This window comes from Bos mutus, chromosome 9, assembly GCF_027580195.1.
Source record: "Bos mutus isolate GX-2022 chromosome 9, NWIPB_WYAK_1.1, whole genome shotgun sequence".
Classification (NCBI taxonomy): domain Eukaryota; kingdom Metazoa; phylum Chordata; class Mammalia; order Artiodactyla; family Bovidae; genus Bos; species Bos mutus.
The window spans coordinates 72,203,899-72,225,326 of record NC_091625.1 but is presented as its reverse complement, the minus strand read 5'-3'; positions in this window follow the sequence as shown (position 1 = coordinate 72,225,326).

Below are 21,428 nucleotides of genomic sequence, written 5' to 3'. Positions count from 1 at the left end.
AAAGCAGGTATCTCAGTGAATCTTATCTAGAAAGAGAGAATGCTATAATTAGTAAGGAAGCAGCAACCGTTTCTACATGCCAGGCTAGGGGGGGTGTTTGGTAATTTTGTTGTTTTGGCTCAAACAACATTTACCTTTTTGTCTGTGCTCAGGCATGATTACTTCGTGAATTTGTTTTTGTCCTGGTCCATCATGGTCACAGATGGTCTTGACTGGTGCTGATGTTCTGTGTTTAACATCATTCTGATGTCTTCGTTTCAGAAAACTAAGATCATGGCATCTGGTCCCATCACTTCATGGGAAATAGATGGGGAAACAGTGGAAACAGTGTCAGACTTTATTTTTCTGGGCTCCAAAATCACTGCAGTTGGTGATTGCAGCCATGAAATTAAAAGACGCTTATTCCTTGGAAGGAAAGTTATGACCAACCCCGATAGTACATTGAAAAGCAGAGACATTACTTTGCCAACAAAAGTCCGTCTAGTCAAGGCTATGGTTTTTCCAGTGGTCATGTATGGATGTGAGAGTTGGACTGTGAAGAAAGCTGAGCACCAAAGAATTGATGCTTTTGAACTGTGGTGTTGGAGAAGACTCTTGAGAGTCCCTTGGACTGCAAGGAGTTCCAACCTGTCCATTCTAAAGGAGATCAGTCCTGGGTGTTCATTGGAAAGGACTGATGATCAACCTGAAACTCCAATACTTTGGCCACCTGATGCAAAGAGTTGACTCATTGGAAAAGACCCTGATACTGGGAGGGATTGGGGGCAGGAGGAGAAGGGGACGACAGAGGACGAGATGGCTGGATGGCATCACCGACTTGATGGACAAGAGTTTGAGTGAATTCTGGGAGTTGGTGATGGACAGGGAAGCCTGGCGTGCTGTGATTCATGGGGTCGCAAATAGTCGGACATGACTGAGCGACTAAACTGAACTGAACTGAACTGATGTCTTCGTTTAACAGAAAAAGACAAAACTCAGCTCTGAATGCTAGCAAAACCAAGACCTAAATGATAATATCGAGCATCTTCCTGCTACCAAGGTCTGCTTTTCTTACTCTCTGTCTACAGTTTTGATGAAGGGTAAATGAAGTCAGGTCACAGGATCTTAACCCATGATTTCCAGGTTGTCACCATAGCTGAAATGTTGCTGATCAGGGGGATTGTCCAGAGAACAGAGTCCCTATTTCTGTCTTTGAACTATTTAAGCCTTCAAACTTAGTTCTTATATAACTCTCCTTTGTGTGGAGTTCTTTTTCAGTCCTCCCTAAAAATGCGAATTTTACCCTAGTTTAAAAACTGGCAGTAGAAAGGCAAACTAAAAAATGTACTTCCAAAACATATGAAGTAGTCAATCCCTCTGTTTTATATATAGAAAGAAAAGCTGATTCCATTCCATGGAAAGTCAAGGGCAGAGAGCTAGACTTCTAAGTCTCTTGGATATGTGGAGCTTTCAAAAGCTCCATATATTTTTGTTGCATTAAGAAGGTTCTGAATTACTGTGATAGTAAGAATTGTTTCCAGTGTTTCAGCAAGGGTGAATGAGGTTGATGCCAGGTGTGGTCATTACTGAGAAACTTTGAAGTTAAAACCATGCAAAGCTCCAGATTTATAAGTAGCCAAAAAGGATATATAAATCTATTAGAAATCAGGATTGGGAGAATGGGTTTTATTTTATTACTAAGTGCTGAATCTGCTGAATCATCATTTTCAGCTATAGATTGAATCATATAGCTGAATCATATTGGATCATATGTTTGAAATTTATAGTTTCAGACAGACATTCTCTGATTCTATCATGAGATTTATCAATATGGAACATTTTATGAACAATAGAAAAGTTTAGGAAAGGACATTCACAATCAGGACATTGTTTCTAGAGTAAGTTTCATTGTTTTGTTCTGTTGTACTTAGTATTCCCTTAAAATATATAGCTAAAGTGAACTTCATTAAACTCTGAAAATCAGTTCCCAGACTTCTTCCCTTCTGTTGTATTCCTTTCACATTATTGCTGATTAAGGACCTGGTACCACTTTGGTAAAGATGTAAAATCATGGCTTGTCTGTATAATTCCAACCTGCTAAGGCAGTTCTGTAAAGGAGTTTCAAAATCCAAACTACTGTTATTTGTACTTCTGTGGCTAATAAATTTAAATTCCAGAGAAACAAAGCAAAATTCTGTAAACTCTGCCCTTCATCACCCCCTTCTCTTTTGGGTTAAAAAACTTTTTATCAGCAATTGGTTTACAATCCCCAAATTGATAGCTTCATTTTACAATTAATCTAAATTAAATACAGTATCAATGGTTAATATTCTTCAGTAAAAGCTTTTTAATCATAATATACTTTACACCTTAAAACAAACAGTTTTGCTTACAATAGCTAGGACATGGAAGCCACCTAGACGTCCATCGGCAAATCAATGGATAAGAAAGCTGTGGTACATATACACAGTGGAATATTACTCAGCTATTAAAAAGAATGCATTTGAATCAGTTCTAATGAGGTGGATGAAGCTGGAGCCTATTATACAGAGTGAAGTAAGTCAGAATGAAAAACACAAATAGAGTATATAACACATATATATGGAATTTAAAAAGATGGTAACAACGATCCTATATGTGAGACTGCAAAAGAGACACATATATAAAGAACAGACTTTTGGACTCTGTGGGAGAAGGCGAGGGTGGGATGATTTGAGAGAATAGCATTGAAACATGTATATTACCACGTGTGAAATAGATGACCAGTCCAAGTTTGATGCATGAAACAGGGCACTCAAAGCCGGTGCACTGGGACAACCTGAGGGATGGGATGGGGAGGGAGGTGGGAGGGGGATTCAGGATGGGGGACACATGTACACCCATGGCTGATTCATGTATGTCAATGTATGGCAAAAACTACCACAATATTATAAAGTAATTAGCCTCCAATTAAAATAAATAAACTTTTTTTTTTTTTTAAGAGAAACTGTCAGAACTTAAAAAAACAACGACAAGCAGTTTTGAACTCTGTTAAGGGTAATGGCTACCCACTACAGTATTCTTGCCTGGAGAATCACATGGACAGGGGAGCCTGGCGGGCTACAGTCAATGGGGTCGCACAGAGTCGGACGCGGCTAAGCATCTAACAATGAGGGTAATGCTGAGTGATGTGATATAGCTGGAAGAACATGTCCTTGGTTCAGACTAGGCTTCCATGCTTTGCGGTGTCTCTATGGACTTAGATGGACTTCCTTGGTAGTTCAGCTGGTGAAGAACCTACCTGCGAATGCAGAAGATGCAAGGAATGCAGATTTGATCCCTGGGCGGGAAGATCCCCTGGAGAAAGAAATGGCAACTCATTCCAGTATTCATGCTTGGAAAATTCCATGGACAGAGGAGCCTGGAGGGCTACTGTCCATGGGATTGCAGAGTCAAACATGACTGAGCACGCACGCACACACATACGTGGCCTCAGATAATTTTTCAGATATTCAATTTCTTCATCTATAGAGTGGTGATCAAAAGATAGTTAGTGAGACTATCCAATGAGACAGTGGGTGCCAAACATCAAATATTACTTTTTAGTTTTCTGCTTTTTTTGTCTTCCTTCTTTACCTAGGTGTGGACTAGCTATATCAATCCTCTAAAAGAAAACACTTAAATAGTGCACATTGTACTAGGCACTGTGAAATATACATATTACATTTACATAGTCAAAGGTCTAACCGTAAGTGTAATGCTGAGCAATATGATGTAGCTGGAAGAACATGTCCTTGGTTCAGACTGCTGCTGCTAAGTCACTTCAGTCGTGTCCAACTCTGTGCGACCCCATAGACGGCAGCTCACCAGGCTCCCTCGTCCCTGGGATTCTCCAGGCAAGAACAGTGGAGTGGTTGCCATTTCCTTCTCCAATGCATGAAAGTGAAAAGTGAAAGTGAAGTCACTCAGTCGTGTCCAACTCTTCACGACCCCATGGACTGCAGCCTACCAGGCTCCTCCATCCATGGGATTTTCCAGGCAAGAGTAGTGGAGTGGGGTGCCATTGCCTTCTCCTGATTCAGACTACACTGAACCTAAAGGAAGGGGATGGAAAGGCCCCTGAATTCTGCTTTCCCATCATGTTTTTGCTTAACTTCCCTATGTTCTCATTCCCTCCTTTTTCAGGCTGAGCCTCCTCCTATTCTGTCTCAACCAGATTCCTATGGAATCCATGCGCTCTTGGCCATCAGCCCATCGTCTGGTGGCGTGGTAAGTCACTTCAGTCATGTTCGACTCATTGTGACCCTATAGACTGTAGCCTGCAAGGTTCCTCTGTCCATGGGATTTTTTCAGGCAAGAGTTCTGGAGTAGGTGGCAGTTTCTTTCTCCAGGGGATCTTCCAGATCCAAGGATCACACCCACATCTCTTATCTCTCCTGCATTGTCAGGCAGGTTCTTTACCGATAGCGCCATCTAGGAAGACCCCATCCCCTGATGGAGTGATTCTTAAGCTTTGGATGTGATGGATCAACACACCTTTTTTTGTTGTTGTTGTTAAATAGGGACCATAATTAAGTTGCCCTGTTTTTATTTCAAATGGAGAAATAAATGGAGTTGAAAGCAACTACTATTCCCACCACCATTTGTGTTTTTTAAAGGATATTTGAACACCAAAAATAGTTAGAAAGGCATAATCTCCAAATAAAGAAAAACCTTTTAAATTGAGTGATTTTCCTTCATGAAAAACTCCCTGGATGGTTTTTATTTCTCTCATTTTGTTTCAGTCTGATAAAAATGTGGGTGCAAAGGCTGGCTTTTAAAATTCCCTTCTGTTTTTCTTTCATCTTTTTTCTTTCTCTCTCTCCTTATCAAAATGTAACTATCTTGTGCTATGTTTCCTGAAAGCCTGCCTAGTGACAGGAATTAATTTAAAAAGTCAAATTTATAATAACAAATAGCCAAAGATGCTACTACTCCTTTTAATTTTTTTCTACCTACTAATGGCTTAAATAAGAAAGATGTCTGATTAAATAAGACAAATAAGAAAGATGCAGTAGGATTGCTTTGACTTGTAAGTTCAAAGATGTCATTAAGAATTGGCGTCCCTCCTTTTATTATTCTAGCTGCAAAAATCTGGCTCCCCTTCATGTTCACAGGATTGTGGCAAATGCTGTCTGCGTGATTTGTTTCTTCAACCACACCCAGGGAGAAAGCCCGTTCACACTTGTATTTGTTTATTTATTTGGCCACATGGCACAGCATGTGGGATCTTAGTTCCCCAACCAGAGATCAAACCCATGCCCCTACAATGGAAGCATGGAGTCTTGATCACTGGGCCTCCAGGAAAGTCTTGAGAGTCCCTTGGGCTGCAAGGAGATCCAACAATCCATCCTAAAGGAAATCAGTCCTGAATATTCGTGGAAAGGACTGATGCTGAAGCTGGAACTCCAATACTTTGGCCACCTGATGCAAATAACTGATTCATTTGAAAAAACCCTGATGCTGGGAAAGATTGAAGGTGGGAGGAGAAGGGGACAGCGGAGGATGAAATGGTTGGATGGCATCACCGACTCAATGGACATGAGTTTGAGTAAACTCCGGGAGTTGGTAATGAACAGGGAGGCCTGGCGTGCTGCAGTCCATGGGGTTGCAAAGAGCTGGACATGACTGTGTGACTGAACTGAACTGAACTGGGGGGAGCGTGGTGGGTTGCAAAGAGTTGGACAAGACTTAGTGAATGAGCACACATGAATGCTTACCACCAGGAGAGAAGCATCATTACATCAGACAGCATCATTACATTTTGATGCTGGCCTTCCTGGCAGCAAAACTGTTTTGAAAGTCATATTGAGTCAGACATATCTTTTCATCAAGCAACTGCGTGTACCACCAGAAGGTCCATTTTAAAGAATAATGTTAAGAATTGACTATTTTGTAACTGGCCAGAGTCCCATCTTTCCAAAAATGACTTCTTTCTAAAAAGGTATAAAGCCTGAGTTCCCGTGCTCAACTTTCAGTGACATACTCAGGAAGAGTTAAATTTTACCTTAACTTTCTTTCTTTCTTTTTTTCCTTTAGGTTTTTTTGTTTTTTTTTTTAAACTTGTTTGTTTGGCCAGCCAAGTGGCATGTGAGATCTTAGGTCCCAGACCAGGGATGGAACCCATGCCCCCTGAAGTGGAATCACAGAGTCTTAGCCACTGGATTGCCAGGGAAGTCCCTGTGTAGTCTTTCTTCTCTTTTATCAATGATGAATTTTAAATCAATCCACTGAAATGCCATTCCCTTATACTGAAATGCTATTTTAACAAGATGAGAGGGATAAATTTTGGCGTATTTATTTGCATTTTATTTTTAATTCTGTAGGAAAACTGAGGAATGAGAGTTGTTTTCCCTCCTCTCACATCCTAAGAAACTAAATTCCAAGTGCTTCTTTGCTTCCGGGATATTTTTATTGCAGAACACAAGGTGGAAGCCACTCAGAATAAGCTCTTTCCTGCCCCCACCTGCCCTTCAGTTCTGGAAGGATAGCCCACTGAGAGTGGAGGAGCCAGGACTGGCCAGGCAGGGATGCTGGGAGTATTAGGTCCAGAGCCTGAGAAAGAACAGGTGGTTTGAGGTTCAGGATGGGTAGGTGCCTGAACCCCAAGAGGATAAGACGTCCATTATGAAGTGGCTCAAAACTGGTAGAGGAACTAAATGCTGATGTATGGGGATTCCACTTATTCCTTTTCTTGATGATTCTTCTCATATGGCGAGGCCACCACAAGAGTCAAACAACTAACCTCTCTCCATCCATAACTCTGTGCTCAGTGAGAAGAGAAACAACCTTTCTGATGAATGAGTGAGAAGAAGGAATTAGGCCTGCACATCCTAGGTCTTCTCCATTTTTCCTTGCTCTGTTCTACTGTCAGTTTTCCAGGATTTGCTGTAATAGAGGTAAATTGCAATTGCCCGGATCAGCCTTGGCTGGGTGGGTGAACCAGTCTAACTGGATGGGTGAGCCCAGCCTCGCTCTGGAGTTTAGTGTTAGCAAACCATTTGGCCATTTTTCCCAACAGCTTTATCACTATTATAAGTGGTACTTTGATCTCCATCTGCACTGTTTCTGCATTTATTTCTCAGTTGGTCCTGAGCTTTAAGCAGGAGGCAAAAGAGAAGGCTATGTATTAAGCCCTTCAGACACCAACAACTAAGAATCATGGCCCTGGACACCTAAGGAACAGATCTTCCTGTCCACTTTGAGTAATCATTCATTCACTTATCTCACATGCTAGTAAAGTAATGCTCAAAATTCTCCAAGCCGGGCTTCAGCAATATGTGAACCGTGAACTTCCTGATGTTCAAGCTGGTTTTAGAAAAAGCAGAGGAACCAGAGATCAAATTGCCAACAGCCGCTGGATCATGGAAAAAGCAAGAGAGTTGCAGAAAAACATCTATTTCTGCTTTATTGACTATGCCAAAGCCTTTGACTGTGTGGATCACAATAAACCGTGGAAAATTCTGAAAGAGATGGGAATCCCAGACCACCTGACCTGCGTCTTGAGAAATCTGAATGCAGGTCAGGAAGCAACAGTTAGAAATGGACATGGACCAACAGACTGGTTCCAAATAGGAAAAGGAGTACATCAAGGCTGCATATTGTCACCCTGCTTATTTAACTTCTATGCAGAGTACATCATGAGAAACGCTGGACTGGAAGAAACACAAGCTGAAATCAAGATTGCCGGAGAAATATCAATAACCTCAGATATGCAGATGACACCACCCTTATGGCAGAAAGTGCAGAGGAACTCAAAAGCCTCTTGATGAAAGTGAAAGTGGAGAGTGAAAAAGTTGGCTTAAAGCTCAACATTCAGAAAACGAAGATCATGGCATCTGGTCCCATCACTTCATGAAAAATAGATGGGGAAACAGTGGAAACAGTGTCAGATTTTATTTTGGGGGGCTCCAAAATCACTGCAGATGGTGACTGCAGCCATGAAATTAAAAGATGCTTACTCCTTGGAAGGAAAGTTATGACCAACCTAGATAGCATATTAAAAAGCAGAGATACTACTTTGCCAACAAAGGTCCGTCTAGTCAAGGCTATGGTTTTTCCAGTGGTCATGTATGGATGTGAGAGTTGGACTGTGAAGAAGGCTGAGCTCTGAAGAATTGATGCTTTTGAACTGTGGTGTTGGAGAAGACTCTTGAGAGTCCCTTGGACTGCAAGGAGATCCAACCAGTCCATTCTGAAGGAAATCAGCCCTGGGATTTCTTTGGAAGGAATGATGCTGAAGCTGAAACTCCAGTACTTTGGCCACCTCATGCGAAGAGTTGACTCATTGGAAGACTGATGCTGGGAGGGATTGGGGACAGGAGGAGAAGGGGATGACAGAGGATGAGATGGCTGGATAGCATCACTGACTCGATGGACATGAGTCTGAGTGAACTCCAGGAGTTGGTGATGGACAGGGAGGCCTGGAATGCTGGGATTCATGGGGTCGCAAAGAGTCGGACACAACTGAATGAATGAAATGAAATGAAATGAACCCATCATGTGCTAGGCACAGTTCTCAGTAGTAGGAATGTAACAGGTGGGTGTCTCAACCACAGCAGTGATGTGGTGAAAGCTAGAAACTTTTGTTGATGCACCATATGAGTCTTCAGATCCTTCAGACAACACCCACCCTCCCCCTGCCCCGCAAAACATAGCTGATGTATTTAATTTAGAATAAGTCAGTCTTCCCCACATGTAAATACTGTAGCTCATATTCATATCTGCTACTAGTTTGTTTGTTTTGAAAGAGTAGCTGTTATTGAGACATTTGGAGGATGGGATAGGAAGTAGAAAACTAAGGCCTTCCTTCAGTCTAGTTACATGGACAATGTAAAAGTTGATCTTTTTTTTTTTTTTCCACAAAACTATTCTATTATTTGGGCAAAAAGAAAATCCTAAACTGGAGTCGGAGAAGGCAATGGCACCCCACTCCAGTACTTTTGCCTGGAAAATCCCATGGATGGAGGATCCTGGTAGGCTGCAGTCTATGGGGTCACTAAGAGTTGGACGTGACTGAGAGACTTCACTTTCACTCTTCACTTTAATGCATTAGAGAAGGAAATGGCAACCCACTCCAGTGTTCTTGCCTTGAGAATCCCAGGGACGGGGGAGCCTGGTGGGCTGCTGTCTATGGGGTCGCACAGAGTCGGACACGACTGAAGCAACTTAGCAGCAGCAGCAGCAAACTAGAATAAATGAGCCTCAAAGAGAGGAAACTTAAAATACTAAATAATGGGAAAAAATAGAAATGAAGCAAACAAAAATCAGGCTTTTCTAACAACAGCCCAGACTTCTAAATAATTTTTTAGAAAACAAACCAAAAAAGTTACACAGAATGTTAAAATAAAAAGCTAAATGTAGCCTTCTCTTCTCTCCATACAAAAATTGTTAAAATTGTTGTACAGAATGTGTGTGCACTAAGTCACTTCAGTTGTGTCCAACTCTTTGCAACCCCATGAACCGAAATCTGCCAGGCTTCTCTGTAGGATTCTCCAGGCAAGAAAGCTGGAGTGGGTTCCCATGCCCTCCTCCAGGGGACCTTCCCAACCCAGGGATTGAACCCGAATTTATTTATTTATTTATTTTAAATTTTATTTTATTTTTAAACTTTACATAATTGTATTAGTTTTGCCAAGTATCAAAATGAATCCGCCACAGGTATACATGTGTTCCCCATCCTGAACCCTCCTCCCTCCTCCCTCCCCATACCATCCCTCTGGGTCGTCCCAGTGCACCAGCCCCAAGCATCCAGTATCGTGCATCGAACCTGGACTGGCATCTCCTGCACTGGCAGGAGATCTTTACCACTAGCGCCACCTGGGAAGTCCATTGTACAGAGAAGGAAATCCAAAAACGTTCATTTAAGGGTGGTCCGATTTAGTGTAAATAGCTGGATGAGCAAAACACCATATTTCTGAAGAGTGAATATTACTTAATATGACAGAATAAAAACAAAATAATTATCTTCCTCAAGACTTTTGAAAAATACATTACAATCCCTATTCCTTACTTAATTCAGAACTCCAAGAAAAAAGACTTGAAGATCCTAAAATCATAAAAATTATTTTTATTGTCACTTCTAATTCTTATGTTTGACTAGGGCCAAATGCCAAAAGCATTTAAAACTTTTCCATTTTCTCCTCATTTACCATAATGTTTGCCAAATCTAAAAAGGGAGTGAGAAATAATTTTAGTTTAGTTTTTTTTTTTTGTTTTAACATGTGGAGGAAAAAAAAGGCATATGACTATGCCAGTTCCTACCATGCTCTAATCACAGAATGTTGGGTTTAATTTGCATAATAGCTGTTGCAAAACTTGTCCCTTAGCAAATAACTCTGACTCAGCAAAGTCGTGAAGTGAGCAAATAGTCTTCTGGCCCAACCTTTTTATGGCCTGGGCCCCTCTCTGCCCTTCTTCCACTGTGGTCTCTGTATTTCCCTACTAGGAAATTCCTAATTTAGGGTTAGTGGATCTCCCAAGCAAATTTTTATTTTGAAGATATGCAAATAAGAAATGCAAATGAGCAGCCTGAGTTAGGAGAAGATTTCTTCTATATAATTCTGTATCTATGTCTGTATTATGAGGTCACACTGTGCTATATTTGTTTGTGCTTCTGACTCTCCCATTGGACTAAAAATTGTGCAGCACATTTGTAACCCTTGTCTCTAGCTACAGCCCTGGAGCATAGTAGGTAATCAATTTATTTTTGATGAATTAATAATGAATCAATGTTTTCATATTTGGACACGTTGACAATATATGTTCTGTCTTTATTCATCTCAACTGCTATCTCTAATTCTATTTTCATCTTTCCTCAAAAAGTACATTTGAAAGTTGGATCTGAGTAAACAAAATGGAAATGTAACTTCCACAGAGTATAAGCAGAAAGCAACTTCATTCTTCGTCTTCATTGCCTTTCAAACCTACCCTGAGGAGGTATTCCTTCTCTGTCTGTTGAATAAAACTTAAGGGAGGTCCTAAGAATCTTATAATAACTCTCAGGAAATTTTTCAAAAAGAAGACCTCTAGTTACTTCTAAGTATAGGAAACAGCTTTATTTTAATACCAATATTTTTGGTTCCAGGTACAGTAAGAACTCCAAAACTATTAAGTGAAGGCTTCTTCTTTATCCAGCTCAAGCTGCCCTCAGGCTGGAAACTTGCAATGGGGAGGAGAGGCGTGGTCATAGAGTTTCCTTTCTATTTTCTTGAACTTCCATCTCCTCTCTACCAGCTGATCTGGGGCTGTAATTGGGGATGGGTAGTGGAGGTTCCTGGAGAAGGCAACCCACTCCTGTATTCTTGCCTGGGAAGTCCCATGGACCGAGGAGCCTTTCGGGCTACAGTTCATGGGGTCACTAAGAGTCAGACACAACTGAACAACTGAACAAAAACAATGGAGGTTCCACACAGACAGTTTTCTTTGAGCACCCTAAGGGTTCTCAGAGGCCCCTCGTGAGACCTCACATCCAGCCCTCTGATGTGGGTGATGTATATTCTAAATAAACAATTGTGACAGCCACTACCCTCAGCACCGACCCAGAGGGCTTCCCTTGCCCTGATACTGATAGGATTACATCATTGGGTTAATCTCTTGTGTAGACTGCTTCCAGATGGATTTAGTTACAAACCTCACTGTCCACTTGGTCCAGAGTATACTCAAGCATCCTTGAGTATACCACCTGTCCCTATCGCAGCCCTCTTCCCTTTCCCTGTCTTCACACATGGCTTCAGCTTAGCCTTTTAGCTTTGTCTTCTTATGTATGGCCCCAAAATATTCCCACACACTAAGAAACACTCATCAAGCTTTGCAAATGTGTCTCTGAAGCCTTTCTCACTAGGCTTGAGTAAAGAGGAAGTAGTCCTCTCCTTTCCATATGTCTGGTGTCAGGGGAAGAAAAGAGACTTGGCTTGACAGCATTTTTTTCAAAGGAACTCTCTCTTCCGCCTTACCTTTTTACACCCTCTGGTGGATGTTAAGATGGAAGGGTCGCAGAAATAGCTTTCTAAAAATATACATTTATTTATTTTAATTGAAGGATAATTATAATATTGTGATGGTCAGGGAGGCCTGGCATGCCACAGTCTGTGGAGTCGCAAAGAGTCGGAAATGACTTAGCAATAGAACAACAAATTGTGATGGTCTCTGCCACACATCATCATGAGTTGGCCACAGGCATAGATGTGATCCTTCCCACCTCTCTCCCCATCCCATCCCTCCAGGTTGTCACAGATCACCAGCTTTGGGTTCCCTGCATCATACATCAAACTCTCACAGGCTATCTATTTTACATATGGTAATGTTTATGTTTCAATGGTATTCTCTCAAATTATCCCACCCTCTCCTTCTCCTGATCATCTTCCTTGCTAGCCCCATATAAGAGGTGCAGCACCTCACTGAGGAATGTGGGAATATTTGCTACCTATGATATTTGAATCAACCTTTTGAAGCTGTAGTCAAAATTGAGAGCAAAAGCGCCTATTTTAATTAGTCACTCAGTTGTGTCCAACTCTTTGATACCTCATGGACTGTAGCCCACCAGGCTCCTGTATCCATGGGGATTCTCCAGGCAAAAATACTGGAGCGGGTTGCCATGCCCTCTTCCAGGGGATCTTCCCAACCCAGGGATCAAACTCAGGTCTCCCGCATTACAGGTGGATTCTTTACCATCTGAGCCACCAGGGAGTACAAGAATACTGGAGTGGGTAGCCTATCCCTTACCCAGGAGATTTTCCAAACCCAGGAATCAAACCGGGATCTCCTGCATTGCAGGTGGATTCTTTACCAGCTGAGCTATCAGGGAAGTCCATTTTAAATTCTATCCAAACACAAATGACAGGGTTTACAGTCACCTGTTGTTTCAAACCCAGACTCTTTTTAAAATAAAAGGATTAGGTTTCTGGTTCAAAATGTTAAGTGAGTGTATGAGTTACAAATGAAGAAATAGAGGAAGGGAAACAAGAGGCAATGAGATTTTAGCTGATTTCTGGAATACAGAAAGAAGACTGAGGATTGAACACCATGCCAGTCTGAGCAACCTCAGGAGAAGGTGATGGGCGAGGTGGCAGATGTTCTTTCAAGCTTCAGGGAGGCTAAGCTCAGCATCAGCAGGTCCAAGGCAGGAGTGGGAGGCAGGACGCAGCATTCCCTGGAAGGCTTTCAGCAGAACGTGGGCTAGTGGCTGCCTTTCCATCTGTCTTCCCTAACCTCACACTTAACAAGCCACTGGCCAATACTCTCGCTAATGCTAGGAGAAAAAAAACCCCACACAGATGTGGTATCTAAAGAAAGGGGTGACTTATCACACTGGGCTTTGGGTTAACAAGAGTAGACACTAGCACAGAAGAGTGAAGCCCTAGCCTTTTGGCCAACAAAATTAGCTTAAATGTCCTCTGCAGAGTTTCCACTCAAAGGTAAACCCTGTCATTCAGTGCATGCGTGTGTGTGTGTGTGCACATATACACACACACCTCCTCTACAGCACGCTGGTTTCAGGAAGAGCCTTGATGGGAGAACAGAGGTACTCAGTGCCTTTAGAAACTGTGTCAGTCACCTCTGTTCATCAGTCTTATCCTTCATAAAGAAATAAACACCCTAGGACAAGCAGAACACAGCCAGGGGGATCTGGGCAGCCCCCAGAGGCTGTCTGTGCTGGAAGCAGGAAGGACCCCAGTCTCTCATCTTGTAGAGAGGCCTGCTTGGTCTGGGGAGCAGCTGAACACGTGGTGGGGCATCCCAGCACAGACACCCTGACTCATTTTTCTCATCCTTTGTATAAATTGAGCACGATGATGGTCTTGAATGTGAAGAAAAAGAAAAAAAGATTGGCCTGGAGTACTGAGAAGTCTGAACTTAGAAGCAGGTTATTTAAGAGCCTTCTGACCAATGCCAGCTGTCCACATCTGGAGAATTTTAGGGCCTGTTAAGTGGGAAGTTGGGCTTCCCAGGTGGTGCTAGTGGTAAAGCATCTCCCTGCAAATGAAGGAGATGCAGGTTTGATCTCTGGGTCAGGAGGATCCCCCAGAGTAGGAAACGGCAGCCCACTCCAATATCCTTGCCTGGAAAATCTCATGGATAGAGGGTCCTGGTGGGACTCTTTGTCCATGATGGTACAAAGAGTCAGACATGACTGAGTGACTGAGCATGCACTAGTAAGTGAGAAGTTGAGTTTGGGTACAAGTCCCCCACCCCAGTAGAGGCAGGCAGAGCACTTGACTACAGAGGAAATTTCAGGCTCTGCCCCTAAGAAGAGTGAAGCATCAGGCTCACTGTTGAGCTAGCTTGTTGCCAGGTAACCAAGAACAGCTTCCCAAAATTAGTTATCAAGAGAGAAGGACCAAGAAAAATAAACAGAATGACTAATTCTAGAGAAATTGAAGTTTACCCAGGGAACCAAAGAGACTTGAAAAAAAAAAAAAGCTTTATTGTGCCCACCTTCCCACAGTACCATTACCCACCTACTTGCCTTCAGAGCAGAAGAGTTGAATTGTCAAAGCTGACACCTTCGAATCACAGATCTCATCTAGCACCAACCTTCACTAATAACTCAAAGATTACTGGCAAGAAGCAGGGACAGACATGGCACTTCTTTCAGGAGAAGCCCCCATCTGTCAGACACAGCTTTTTAAAAGGTCTCTTTCTCCCTCCAAAGAATGCATTTTTTTTTTTCAGATTTCTAAACAAGGTATGTGGCATAGTTGTGTCTTGTCTATTCCCCAATCAGTCATCCTGCATAACTCCATAAATCTCATGGTTTTTTTTACAATCTTGACTTGATATGTTTCCTCCCTGGGATTAATTTTGAGTTTTACTGAGATAAATCATCAATACTTTTTTCAAAGAGTAAATGGTAGAACATTGTCTGAGAATGCCTTTATTTTGCCTTCATGTTGGAGTAATGATGTAGATCATTATACAGCTCTAGGTTGTCTTCCCTTTTATGGATCACAGCCTTGGCGTGGAGAAGGGGCTTGTGTAAATCAGTGACGCTGTGAACCATGCCTTTCAGGGCCACCCAAGATGAACAGGTCATAGTGAAGAGTTCTGACAAAACATGGTCCACTGGAGGCTGGAATGGCAAATCACTCCAGTATTCTTGCTGCGAGAACCCCATGAACAATATGAAAAGGCAAAAAATATGACACCAGAAGATGAATACCACCCCCCTCCCCAGGTCGGAAGTATGCTATGGGGGGAGAGCAGACGGCAATTACTAATAGCTCCAGAAAGAATGAAGCAGCTGTGCCAATGTGGAAATGATGCTCAGTTGTGGATGTATCTGGTGGTGAAAGTAAGTACTTTGGCCACCTCATGTGAAGAGCCGACTCACTGGAAAAGACACTGATGCTGGAAAGTATTGAAGGCAAAAGGAGAAGGGAGCAGCAGAAGATGAGATGGTTAGATAGCATCACTGACTCAATGGACATGAATCTGAGAAAGCTCTGGGAGATAGGGGAGGACAGGGGAGACTGGTGTGTTGCAGTCCAGGGGTCACAAAGAATTGGATACAACTTAGTCAATGAACAACAATAAGGTTGTCTTAACTGACCACCTGAATTGGCTCCCCCTGCCTCTGTCTGACAGTAAATATCATTAATATGTTTACAAGAAGGTCCAGTCAAGGTCAGTGGACATGTAGGATATGACACTATTGTGACACAAACATACCTATGTCACATCTCCTCCATCACAAGTGTCTTATTTTCAGGAAGAACAGACAAAGAAGAGGACATCTTCCAGAGCATAGATTAAAGGGAAAAAACATTTAAAAATAAAAATTGTGTGTGATGGCTTCAGGGGGTTTGACTGAGATACTTGGGATTCAGCAGACAGACTCTACGGTGGCCCCCTTCATGACCCCCCTACCTAGTGTTCACACTCTGGTATAATCCACTCCCATTGAGAGTGGGCTGGACTTTTAACTTTCTCCTAGTGAATCGGCTACAATAAACGTGATGGCATATCACATGTAATAAGGAACTACATTACCTTATTCAAGACCTTCTCTTGCCAGAAGACTAGTGTGCAGGGCTCTCTCTCCCCAGCTGGCTTTGATAAAGAGCCATATTGGAAGGTCCATGTGGCAAGTATCTGAAAGGGGCTTACAGGATTTAAACTCCCCCAAAACTGAGAGGCTCTCAGACTAACAGCTGAAGGGAAATGAATTCTTCCAAACTTGGAAGCAGATCCTTCCCCAGGCAAGCTTCCAGATGAGACTGTAAACCAACTGACATCACCACAGCCTTTTGAGATCTTGACCAGAGAACCCAGAGAAGCTGTGCCAGACAATGGGATAGTACATGTTTTGAGCTGCTGTTTAAGCTGTGATAATTTGTCATGCAGCAATAGCTAGCTAATACATGATAGATCAAACCAAAATCTGGTCCATAAGAGTTCCAGAAATAGAAATATTCAGTTCAGTTCAGTTCAGTTCAGTCGCTCGGTCGTGTCCAACTCTTTGTGACCCCATGAATTGCAGCACATCAGGCCTCCCTGTCCATCACCAACTCCCGGAGTTTACTCAAACTCATGTCCATGAGTCAGTGACGCCATCCAGCCATCTCATCCTCTGTCGTCCCCTTCTCCTCCTGCCCCCAATCCCTCCCAGCATCAGAGTCTTTTCCAATGAGTCAACTCTTCATATGAGATGGCCAAAGTACTGGAGTTTCAGCTTTAGCATCATTCCTTCCAAAGAAATCCCAGGGCTGATCTCCTTCAGAATGGGCTGGTTGGATCTCCTTGCAGTCCAAGGGACTCTCAAGAGTCTTCTCCAACACCACAGTTCAAAAGCATCAATTCTTCAGAGCTCAGCCTTCTTCACAGTCCAACTCTCACATCCATACATGACCACAGGAAAAACCATAGCCTTGACTAGACGGACCTTTTTTGGCAAAGTAATGTCTCTGCTTTTGAATATGCTATCTAGGTTGGTCATAACTTTCCTTCCAAGGAGTAAGCGTCTTTTAATTTCATGGCTGCAGTCACCATCTGCAGTGATTTTGGAGCCCAGAAAAATAAAGTCTGACACTGTTTCCACTGTTTCCCCATCTATTTCTCATGAAGTGATGGGACCGGATGCCATGATCTTCATTTTCTGAATGTTGAGCTTTAAGCCGACTTTTTCACTCTCCTCTTTCACTTTCATCAAGAGGCTTTTGAGTTCCTCTTCACTTTCTGCCATAAGGGTGGTGTCATCTGCATATCTGAGGTTATTGATATTTCTGCCGGCAATCTTGATTCCAGCTTGTGTTTCTTCCAATCCAGTGTTTCTCATGATGTACTCTGCATAGAAGTTAAATAAGCAGGGTGATAATATACAGCTTTGATGTACTCCTTTTCCTATTTGGAACCAGTCTGTTGTTCCATGTCCAGTTCTAACTGTTGCCTCCTGAGCTGCATACAGATTTCTCAAGAGGCAGGTCAGGTGGTCTGGGATTCCCATCTCTTTCAGAATTTTCTACAGTTTATTGTGATCCACACAGTCAAAGGCTTTGGCATAGTCAATAAAACAGAAATAGATGTTATTGGCTTGGCCCAAAAGTTCATTTGGGTTTTTCCATAATGGAACTTTTTTGTCAACCCAGTATGAAGACACAATTCTGAAATATAAAGAAAAATCTAACTACTTAGATTGAAAACTGTTGTGTGGATTAATGTGTGTGTGTGTGCTCAGTCACTCAGTCATGTCCGACTCTTTGCAACCCCATGAACTGTAGCCTGTCAGGCTCCTCTGTCCATGGGATTCTCCAGGCAAGAATACTGGAATGGATTGCCATGCCGTCCTCCAGGGAAACTTCCCAACCCAGGGATCGAACCCAGATCTCCCACATTGCAGGCAGATTCTTTACTGTCTGAGCCACCAGAAAAGCTCATGTGGAATAATAGGTGGGGATAGAAAAGAGTCACCAATTCAGTTCAGTTCAATTCAGTCGCTCAGTCGTGTCCCCCATGGACTGCAGCATGCCAAGCCTCTCTGTCCATTACCAACTCCTGGAAGTTTCCCAAATTCAGGTCCATCGAGTTGGTGATGCCATCCAACCATCTCATCCTCTGTCGTCCCCTTCTCCTCCTACCTTCAATCTTTCCCAGCATCAGGGTCTTTTCAAATGAGTCAGTTTTTTGCATCAGGTGGCCAAAGTATTGGAGTTTCAGCTTCAGCATCAGTCCTTCCAATGAATATTCAGGATTGATTTCCTTTAGAATGGAATGGATGGATCTTTTTGCCACCCAAGGGACTCTCAAGAGTCTTCTCCAACACCACAATTTAAAAGCATCAGTTCGTTGGTGCTCAGCTTTCTTTATAGTTCAACTCTCACATACATACATGACTACTGGAAAAAATTCATACCAAAATATAAAAATTCAGGATACCAGGAATAAGTAAAACAGCTTAAAAGATTTTAAGAAAGGGAAAGAAATGCAAATTTCTCTAAAAGGAAGGAAAATTAGGTAGACATCCTCTTGCTGGATACCTTCAAAGTTCTTATTTTAACCTAGTTATATATTTACTTGCACCATTAATTCAACATGCAGACAAAATAAAAGTATTCTTAGACTGCAGAGTTCAAATAGTTTTCTACTATTTACCTTTTTGAAAAAAATACTGTGACTATACCTCAGGAAAACTTAAAATGAATCAAATGAAGAAGGTATGAGGTCAAGAAAGAGGAAAGTAAACTATGATGAAGAATATACAGTGGATCTGGAAAAAAACCTGTTCAAACTAAAACAAGTCAAAGAAGGTGAGTGGATTCACCTTGACAAATATTATTAAGAAGCTCGATGACTTTAGTGAGAAGGTAAAGGTATATGCTTCTTTTAGTGAGACTACAAAGTAGGCAAAATTACAAACTAAAAAAAAAACCTATAAAAAGCAATCTAAAACATGGTATGATTTTGAGCACTTAAAGAATAAGACAGTAAATTATTTGATTTTAACATTTGGACATGTTTTTTTCTCCTTGTGTCATAGCTTTTAGTGACATATGAAGACATTTCTTTACGTTTCCTGTCTTATTACTTCACTTAGCTCTTTAATCTTTAATGAATAGTATATTCATAATCATCATCTTATAACTGCTGTATGGTGAATACCAGTTTTAAAAGTCACTCTATATATTACCAAGGCTGTTGCCCCAGAATCACACGCCTGCCTCTCCCTTAAATGGAAACCAATTACTCTTACTGAAGTTTTAGGAGGAACCTGCAAAGAGAAAAACAAGAACTGGTTAGTACCAGCTAGGCCCGAGATGGTGGAAGATTTGACTTCCAGTAGACCTTGAACCTCATTATGCCCTCCTTATAATACATCAGCATGCTAAATAACACAGCAACCAGTGCCATGAAAACTACCATGACAACAACTGGAAGAGCCCACATGAGGAATGAAAAGGAGGGTTGCATCAGATCTGGGACCAAACCACTCCTCTGTTCTTGGATATGTCATGAATATTCCTCCCACTCTTGCCAACTCCCTCCTTTATTACTTCAATCATCATGTACATTTGATATCTCCACCCAAATTGGGTTGAGAAGCTGATTTGTGAACTAGGTTCCTGCTTCTCCATTCTTTGGCCATTAAATAAAGCTTGTGCTATTCCAGTCTCAGCATTGGTTTCATTACTGGCTGCACAAATCCACTTAAGAGAAACAGCCTTCCTGTCCAAGACAAAGGGTCTCAGCAGGGGTTCGGACCCCAGCATGGGTCCAGTCCACCAATTTGGTAACACATAGACAAATTATGAAAAATTAATTAGAGCTGAAGACATTAAAAACATAAACCCTATAAATATTGAGAATGTAAAAATTCATTGGGTTGTAACAGTTGAGAGGTGCTCTAGTGAGAATCACAGGCCTGAGGAAAAATCCAATAGGAGAACTAAAAATAACTCTAATGAACTGGGTGGTAAGAGGAGGCCTGAGGAGCTTTGTGTTTGTGAAAGAGCCATTGGGGATTGAAATGAATGCATTCTGTTCTCTGCTCTCTTTGAGTAAGCTTAGGGAGTTGGTGATGGACTGGGAAGCCTGGCGTGCAGCAGGCCACGCAGTTGCAAAGAGTCGGACATGACTGAGCGACTGACTGACTCTGCTCACCAACACCCAGTATGAGAGGGACAGCTTGGGGGAGCTCTGTCTAACTTCCAGGAAGAACTAGGTGAGGAGGAAAGGAACGGTCCCTCTGGGTGAACCTAGAATCAGTTCCTCTCAGATTCTGCCCCCAAATGCTCAAGATTGTGAATATGTCAGGGTGAGGAGTGCTGCTTCTCTGGCTGTGGAATCACAAAAGCCCCCTCCACTCCCCAGTTCTGGAGGGGAGCGCGTCCCTTCAGGCACTTAGGTCTTTCCTACCCCGAGCACTCACTCCATTGGCTCTCGCTCTAAGGCAGCACAATTCCCCGGGATCAGCCAGGCCCAGGCAACACAAAAGCCAGGAGGAGGGGTGTCTTCTGGGTGCCTGGCAACCGCTCCTTCCAGCCTCGCCACACAAAGCGGCTGCCGGGAACATTGGGGCCTGGCTGTCTTCTGGAATGGGGGAGGTAAACACACAGGAGCAGCAAGACGCAAACTGCTATTTTCAAACAATCTTATCATTCTCCTCTCTCTCTTACCTTCTTGCACAATCCGGAGTCTCTGAAAAGAAAACAGCATTCCCGGCTTTGTCATACCTCCCAGGGGCCCAGGTCTGTTTCCCAGCATGTTAGCTTCTCCACTGGAAGCAGCTTTATCAGTCGGTGAGGGTTCAGGACTCCTAGACTTGAAGCCTGGGTCTGTAGCCAGTGGATGGGGAGGCAACTTCCCAGCTCATCATGAATCTCAGGTTTAGAATTTTCTTTGCCCAGTGAAGCCCCAAAAAACCTGAAGTTTGAGGGAGTGATGTTTGGCTTAAAGACAGCCAGAAAGGAAGAGTCCAGTTTTGACAAACCCAGATCTTGTCCCTAACTGGGGACTGGGCCCTCTTCTTCCTCACCATTCTTCCCTTCATTGTGGGGGGTCGCTGTAGGGTGGAATAAAAAAGAACACAGAAAGAGCCAGCTGAGCCTAATTTCTTGGTGTGTGGAGCTCCCCCACTCCTTGCTTTTCTCCCTAATTTGCTGAGATCACTGCAAATGCACCCGAGTTGCCGCTGTCAAGCTGCAAAGTCATTCTCGTGCACCATCTACCACAAGAGAAGGAAACACGAAGCCATTGGGCTTCCCTAATCCCTCAGTGGCTTTCTCTATATCTTCCCACACTGGGCTAAGCAGGGCCCTTGGTCTCCACTGGGGCCACTAGGGCTTGCTCCATGCTGTGGTCTCTTCACTTGGGTTCCAGGCCCCTCCTTCAAGGACCAGGTTCTTAAATGGGGAGGGATGAACCAGGCCAGAGGGTACTCTCTGTGGCTCAGCACCACCCCATTCCAGGGGACCCAGGCGAAGGATATCCACCATAAG